General features: G+C 41.8%; 1 pseudogene; it reads left to right on the top strand.

Annotated features, from left to right (window-relative positions):
• The first annotated feature begins 6,149 nt into the window (after positions 1 to 6,149).
• LOC119511473 lies at positions 6,150 to 7,417 on the top strand (annotated as a pseudogene).
• The last annotated feature ends 1,385 nt before the right edge of the window (positions 7,418 to 8,802 follow it).

Genomic DNA, 8,802 nt, shown 5'->3' with positions numbered 1-8,802 from the left:
GCCCAAGCACCCAAATCAAAAGACCAGAAGAGACACAGCACCTAGAGCAACTACTCAAAGAACTAAAGATGAACAATGAGACCATATTACGGGAGATAAAGGAAATCAAGAAGAACCTAGAAGAGCATAAAGAAGACATTGCAAGACTAAATAAAAAAATGGATGATCTTATGGAAATTAAAGAAACTGTTGACCAAATTAAAAAGATTCTGGACACTCATAGTACAAGACTAGAGGAAGTTGAACAACGAATCAGTGACCTGGAAGATGACAGAATGGAAAATGAAAGCATAAAAGAAAGAATGGGGAAAAAATTGAAAAAAATCGAAATGGACCTCAGGGATATGATAGATAATATGAAACGTCCAAATATAAGACTCATTGGTGTCCCAGAAGGGGAAGAAAAGGGTAAAGGTCTAGGAAGAGTATTCAAAGAAATTGTTGGGGAAAACTTCCCAAATCTTCTAAACAACATAAATACACAAATCATAAATGCTCAGCGAACTCCAAATAGAATAAATCCAAATAAACCCACTCCGAGACATATACTGATCACACTATCAAACACAGAAGAGAAGGAGCAAGTTCTGAAAGCAGCAAGAGAAAAGCAATTCACCACATACAAAGGAAACAGCATAAGACTAAGTAGTGACTACTCAGCAGCCACCATGGAGGCAAGAAGGCAGTGGCATGATATACTTAAAATTCTGAGTGAGAAACATTTCCAGCCAAGAATACTTTATCCAGCAAAGCTCTCCTTCAAATTTGAGGGAGAGCTTAAATTTTTCACAGACAAACAAATGCTGAGAGAATTTGCTAACAAGAGACCTGCCCTACTGGAGATACTCAAGGGAGCCCTACAGACAGAGAAACAAAGACAGGACAGAGAGACTTGGAGAAAGGTTCAGTACTAAAGAGATTCGGTATGGGTACAATAAAGGATATTAATAGACAGAGGGGAAAAATATGACAAACATAAACCAAAGGATAAGATGGCTGATTCAAGAAATGCCTTCACGGTTATAACGTTGAATGTAAATGGATTAAACTCCCCAATTAAAAGATATAGATTCGCAGAATGGATCAAAAAAAATGAACCATCAAGATGTTGCATACAAGAGACTCATCTTAGACACAGGGACACAAAGAAACTGAAAGTGAAAGGATGGAAAAAAATATTTCATGCAAGCTACAGCCAAAAGAAAGCAGGTGTAGCAATATTAATCTCAGATAAAATAGACTTCAAATGCAGGGATGTTTTGAGAGACAAAGAAGGCCACTACGTACTAATAAAAGGGGCAATTCAGCAAGAAGAAATAACAATCATAAATGTCTATGCACCCAACCAAGGTGCCACAAAATACATGAGAGAAACACTGGCAAAACTAAAGGAAGCAATTGATGTTTCCACAATAATTGTGGGAGACTTCAACACATCACTCTCTCCTATAGATAGATCAACCAGACAGAAGACCAATAAGGAAATTGAAAACCTAAACAATCTGATAAATGAATTAGATTTAACAGACATATACAGGACATTACATCCCAAATCACCAGGATACACATACTTTTCTAGTGCTCATGGAACTTTCTCCAGAATAGATCATATGCTGGGACATAAAACAAGCCTCAATAAATTTAAAAAGATTGAAATTATTCAAAGCACATTCTCTGACCACAATGGAATACAATTAGAAGTCAATAACCATCAGAGACTTAGAAAATTCACAAATAACTGGAGGTTAAACAACACTCCTAAACAATCAGTGGGTTAAAGAAGAAATAGCAAGAGAAACTGCTAAATATATAGAGACGAATGAAAATGAGAACACAACATACCAAAACCTATGGGATGCAGCAAAAGCAGTGATAAGGGGGAAATTTATAGCACTAAATGCATATATTAAAAAGGAAGAAAGAGCCAAAATCAAAGAACTAATGGATCAACTGAAGAAGCTAGAAAATGAACAGCAAACCAATCCTAAACCAAGTAGAAGAAAAGAAATAACAAGGATTAAAGCAGAAATAAATGACATAGAGAACAAAAAAACAATAGAGAGGATAAATATCACCAAAAGTTGGTTCTTTGAGAAGATCAACAAGATTGACAAGCCCCTAGCTAGACTGACAAAATCAAAAAGAGAGAAGACCCATATAAACAAAATAATGAATGAAAAAGGTGACATAACTGCAGATCCTGAAGAAATTAAAAAAATTATAAGAGGATACTATGAACAACTGTACGGCAACAAACTGGATAATGTAGAGGAAATGGACAATTTCCTGGAAACATATGAACAACCTAGACTGATCAGAGAAGAAATAGAAGACCTCAACCAACCCATCACAAGCAAAGAGATCCAATTAGTCATCAAAAATCTTCCCACAAATAAATGCCCAGGGCCAGATGGCTTCACAGGGGAATTCTACCAAACTTTCCAGAAAGAACTGACACCAATCTTACTCAAACTCTTTCAAAACATTGAAGAAAATGGAACACTACCTGACTCATTTTATGAAGCTAACATCAATCTAATACCAAAACCAGGCAAAGATGTTACAAAAAAGGAAAACTACCGGCCAATCTCCCTAATGAATATAGATGCAAAAATCCTCAACAAAATACTTGCAAATCGAATCCAAAGACACATTAAAAAAATCATACACCATGACCAAGTGGCGTTTATTCCAGGCATGCAAGGATGGTTCAACATAAGAAAAACAATCAATGTATTACAACACATTAACAAGTCAAAAGGGAAAAATCAATTGATCATCTCAATAGATGCTGAAAAAGCATTTGACAAAATCCAACATCCGTTTTTGATAAAAACACTTCAAAAGGTAGGAATTGAAGGAAACTTCCTCAACATGATAAAGAGCATATATGAAAAACCCACAGCTACCATAGTACTCAATGGTGAGAGACTGAAAGCCTTCCCTCTAAGATCAGGAACAAGACAAGGATGCCCGCTGTCACCACTGTTATTCAACATTGTGCTGGAAGTGCTAGCCAGGGCAATCCGGCAAGACAAAGAAATAAAAGGCATCCAAATTGGAAAAGAAGAAGTAAAACTGTCATTGTTTGCAGATGATATGATCTTATATCTAGAAAACCCTGAGAAATCGACGATACAGATACTAGAGCTAATAAACAAATTTAGCAAAGTAGCGGGATACAAGGTTAATGCACATAAGTCAGTAATGTTTCTATATGCTAGAAATGAACAAACTGAAGAGACACTAAAGAAAAAGATACCATTTTCAATAGCAACTAAAAAAATCAAGTACCTAGGAATAAACGTAACCAAAGATGTAAAAGACCTATACAAAGAAAACTACGTAACTCTACTAAAAGAAATAGAAGGGGACCTTAAAAGATGGAAAAATATTCCATGTTCATGGATAGGAAGACTAAATGTCATTAAGATGTCAATTCTACCCAAACTCATCTACAGATTCAATGCAATCCCAATCAAAATTCCAACAACCTACTTTGCAGACTTGGAAAAGCTAGTTATCAAATTTATTTGGAAAGGAAAGATGCCTCGAATTGCTAAAGACACTCTAAAAAAGAAAAACGAAGTGGGAGGACTTACACTCCCTGACTTTGAAGCTTATTATAAAGCCACAGTTGCCAAAACAGCATGGTACTGGCACAAAGATAGACATATAGATCAATGGAATCGAATTGAGAATTCGGAGACAGACCCTCAGATCTATGGCTGACTGATCTTTGATAAGGCCCCCAAAGTCACTGAACTGAGTCATAATGGTCTTTTCAACAAATGGGGCTGGGAGAGTTGGATATCCATATCCAAAAGAATGAAAGAGGACCCCTACCTCACCCCCTACACAAAAATTAACTCAAAATGGACCAAAGATCTCAATATAAAAGAAAGTACCATAAAACTCCTAGAAGATAATGTAGGAAAACATCTTCAAGACCTTGTATTAGGCGGCCACTTCCTAGACTTTACACCCAAAGCACAAGCAACAAAAGAGAAAATAGATAAATGGGAACTCCTCAAGCTTAGAAGTTTCTGCACCTCAAAGGAATTTCTCAAAAAGGTAAAGAGGCAGCCAACTCAATGGGAAAAAATTTTTGGAAACCATGTATCTGACAAAAGACTGATATCTTGCATATATAAAGAAATCCTACAACTCAATGACAATAGTACAGTCGGCCCAATTATAAAATGGGCAAAAGATATGAAAAGACAGTCCTCTGAAGAGGAAATACAAATGGCCAAGAAACACATGAAAAAATGTTCAGCTTGACTAGCTATTAGAGAGATGCAAATTAAGACCACAATGAGATACCATCTAACACCGGTTAGAATGGCTGCCATTAAACAAACAGGAAACTACAAATGCTGGAGGGGATGTGGAGAAATTGGAACTCTTATTCACTGTTGGTGGGACTGTATAATGGTTCAGCCACTCTGGAAGTCAGTCTGGCAGTTCCTTAGAAAACTAGATATAGAGTTACCATTCGATCCAGCGATTGCACTTCTCGGTATATACCCGGAAGATCGGAAAGCAGTGACACGAACAGATATCTGCACGCCAATGTTCATAGCAGCATTATTCACAATTGCCAAAAGATGGAAACAACCCAAATGTCCTTCAACAGATGAGTGGATAAATAAAATGTGGTATATACACACAATGGAATACTATGCGGCAGTAAGAAGGAACGATCTCGTGAAACATATGACAACATGGATGAACCTTGAGGACGTAATGCTAAGCGAAATAAGCCAGGCACGAAAAGAGAAATATTATATGCTACCACTAATGTGAACTTTGAAAAATGTAAAACAAATGGCTTATAATGTAGAATGTAGGGGAACTAGCAATAGAGAGCAATTAAGGAAGGGGGAACAATAATCCAAGAAGAACAGATGGGCTGTTTGACGTTTTGGGGATGCCCAGGAATGACTATGGTCTGTTACTTTCTGATGGATATAGTGGGAGCAAGTTCACAGAAATGTTGCTATATTAGGTAACTTTCTTGGAGTAAAGTAGGAACATGTTGGAAGTTAAGCAGTTATCTTAGGTTAGTTGTCTTTTTCTTACTCCCTTGTTATGGTCTCTTTGAAATGTTCTTTTATTGTATATTTGTTTTCTTTTTAACTTTTTTTTCATACAGTTGATTTAAAAAAGAAGGGAAAGTTAAAAAAAAAAAAAAAAAAAAAGATGTAGTGCCCCCTTGAGGAGCCTGTGGAGAATGCAGGGGTATTGGCCTACCCCACCTCCATGGTTGCTAACATGACCACAGACATAGGGGACTGGTGGTTTGATGGGTTGGGCCCTCTACCACAGATTTTACCCTTGGGAAGACGGTTGCTGCAAAGGAGAGGCTAGGCCTCCCTATGGTTGTGCCTAAGAGCCTCCTCCCGAATGCCTCTTTGTTGCTCAGATGTGGCCCTGTCTCTCTAGCTAAGCCAACTTGAAAGGTGAAATCACTGCCCTCCCCCCTACGTGGGATCAGACACCCAGGGGAGTGAATCTCCCTGGCAACGTGGAATATGACTCCCGGGGAGGAATGTAGACCTGGCATCGTGGGACGGAGAACATCTTCTTGACCAAAAGGGGGATATGAAAGGAAATGAAATAAGCTTCAGTGGCAGAGAGAATCCAAAAAGAGCCGAGAGGTCACTCTGGTGGGCACTCTTATGCACACTTTAGACAACCCTTTTTAGGTTCTAAAGAATTGGGGTAGCTGGTGGTGGATACCTGAAACTATCAAACTACAACCCAGAACCCATGAATCTCGAAGACAGTTGCATGAAAATGTAGCTTATGAGGGGTGACAAGGGGATTGGGAAAGCCATAAGGACCACACTCCACTTCGTCTAGTTTATGGATGGATGAGTAGAAAAATAGGGGAAGGAAACAAACAGACAAAGGTACCCAGTGTTCTTTTTTACTTCAATTGCTCTTTTTCACTCTAATTATTATTCTTGTTATTCTTGTGTGTGTGCTAATGAAGGTGTCAGGGATTGATTTGGGTGATGAATGTACAACTATGTAATGGTACTGTGAACAATCAAAAGTACGATTTGTTTTGTATGACTGTGTGGTATATGAATATATCTCAATAAAATGAAGATTAAAAAAAAAAAAAAAAAAAAAAGTGAATGGCAAGCCCCGGAGACGCCCTGGCGGAGCCCGCAGCCGGCCTGCCTGAGGCGTCTGCGGCCGGGATCCGGCCCTTCCCTTCCCAGGTGCGGGCCCGGCGGGCGGCCGCGGCAGATTCTATCCTGTGGGCAACTTGCTGTAACCGGTTCTGCCTCGATGGACAGCCTGAAGAGGCCCCTCCGCCCCAGGGAGCCAGGCAAGCGTATTCCAACCCTGGGTACAGCTCCTTCCCTTCCCCAACAGGCTCTGAACCAAGCTGCAAGGCCTGTGGGGCCCACTTCGCGAACACAGCCAGGAGGATGAAAAATCTGAGACCCAGAGACACTAAGGCACTTGGCTACTAAAGTACAAGGACGCATAGCAGCAGACCTGCTTGGACTGTAAGAAAAACTTCTGCATGACCTGTGCAAGCCAAGTGGGGAGTGGGCCCCTCCTCTGTCTTCTCCGCCAACAGTTCTGAACTACAGCCTTTCAGCGGGAAGAGCTCATGAAGATGAAGGTGAAGGACCTGAGGGACTGTCTCAGCCTCCATGACATCTTTACCGAAATGTGCCGGCAGAAAGAGGAGCTGGTGTTCTTGGTGCTTGGCCAGCAGCCTGCAATCTCCCAGGAGGGCAGGACTCATGCCCCCACCTTGTCCCCAGACTTCCCCGAGCAGCAGGCCTTCCTTACCCAGCCTCACACCAGCACAGCACCTTCTACCTCACCCAACCTCCCTTCTTCACCTACACAAGCCACCTCTGTTGGCCCAGCGCAGGCTCAGGAAAATCAGCAGGCCAATGGCCATGTGTCTCAAGACCAAGAGGAACCTGTCTACCTGGAGAGCACAGCCAGAGTACCTGCTGAGGATGAGACCCAGTCCATCGACTCAGAGGATAGCTTCATGCCAGGCCAGAGGGCTTCTCTGTCTGACCTGACCAATCTGGAAGATATTGAAGCACTGACAGTGCAGCAGCTGGAAGAGATCCTGGCCTGCAACTTTGTCAATTACAAGGGCTGCTGTGAGAAGTGGGAGCTGATGGAGAGGGTGACTCAGCTGTACAAGGATCAAAAAAGACTACAGAACCTGGTGTGTGGTGCTGAAGATCAAAATGGGGGAGCAGTGCCACCCAGCATGGAAGAGAACCTGTGTAAGTTCTGTATGGACTCACCCATTGACTGTGTTCTGCTGGAGTGGGGCCACATGGTAACCTGCACCAAGTGTATGAATGAGTGTCCCACCTGCTGACAGTATGTGATCCGAGCAGTGCACGTCTTCTTATCCTGAGGGCTTGCACCGGCTTCTTCAGTGCCTTACTGGGACACAGCCCTGGGTGTCTGTGTTCAGGGTTGGCCAGCTTATAGAGGGATGGACTAACAGAAGAATATTTGCAGAATGTTTCCAAAACCCGGGCAGGCAAAGATGCCATGTCACCCTGGGTTTGCCTTTCTTGTCATGGGGGTGCACCTCTTGGCTGAGCCTGAGGCCAGTGGGGACTGCACAAATTGCATGGGCAAGTTCCTGTTTTTATGATCTTGGGGTGATGACGGTAATTGATGGGAGAGACTTTCCAGATCTTGGACCATGTCTTCCTTCATTCCTCTAAGAACCTAGATAACTTCTCATGCAGTTCCACCCTTCTTTCCATTTTCCACCCATCCTCTTGAGACACTTGCCTCTGTTTCACCAATCAGAAGTCCTGCTAGGAATGGTTCTCTTTCTCTCCAGCACATTTGGATTTATTTCTGGTCTCTGTGGCTTTCTATGCTTTAACCTAACTTTGCTAAAGTCTTTGGCTACATTGCCTAAAATCCACTTGTTTCTTTGGACCAAAAGGATGTTAACTTACCAGACCAATAGTCATCCTCCTTAGGATAGAGTTTTGGACCATAAGTAAACCTAACTCTAGTGTGAAATGAAACAAAAAAGCTGTTGAAAATCTTCAAAGTTGTTAAGAGTTGCTCCCTTAAGTGCCGGGATTGGAAGTTATCAGTCTCCTGACCTGACATTGGGAGCCAACAGAGGATCTGGCTCCCCAGACTCTGGGAAATTCCAGTCTCATGGGTGCTGCTTCCTCTCTTAGGGACTGACTGCACCTTCCTTAATTTTATGATGAAAGGGGAAATTTGGGGGAGACAGTGGCTTTCTGCTTAACTTTGACTTGTGATCCTCCTTTTCCAACAGTCAGGAGTCTTAATCTACTTCCCTTGAGATTGAAGTCCCTCCCTTTCCCACTGTTTCTAAAGCATGATCTTGCTGACCTCACATTGAAGGCATAGAGACTTGGGCAAAGAGCCTTGCTTTTCTCTACCCAGACTTTTCATGGAAAACCAAACCTGTAAGACAGAGCATCTAAGAGGTATCAGAAGGTACTGAATTAGGTCAGATTCTGTCCTTGACAGGTAGCTGGAAGCCTTAACCCCCCAAACTGCTGGGAAGTCCCTACTCCCGTTCCTTTTTCAGCCTACATTTGGGGGCAGGTCAGGAAGAAGCATTCTCTAGGCCCTTAAAGGAGGACCATGTAGTGAGTAGGTGATGTTCTTGAGCCCACTTAGTGTCTTTACACCACTGGAGGAGTGAAGGGCTTAAGGAAAGCCCACTGGAAAAGCTTAGCCAAGTGCAAAACACATGCTGTCAGAAGAACTGTTTGTGCTCCCATTACCAATGGAAGA

Source organism: Choloepus didactylus, chromosome 2 (genome assembly GCF_015220235.1).
Source record: "Choloepus didactylus isolate mChoDid1 chromosome 2, mChoDid1.pri, whole genome shotgun sequence".
NCBI classification, from domain to species: domain Eukaryota; kingdom Metazoa; phylum Chordata; class Mammalia; order Pilosa; family Megalonychidae; genus Choloepus; species Choloepus didactylus.
The sequence above is the reverse complement of the archived record's forward strand: the minus strand, read 5'-3'. Positions and strand labels throughout refer to the sequence as shown.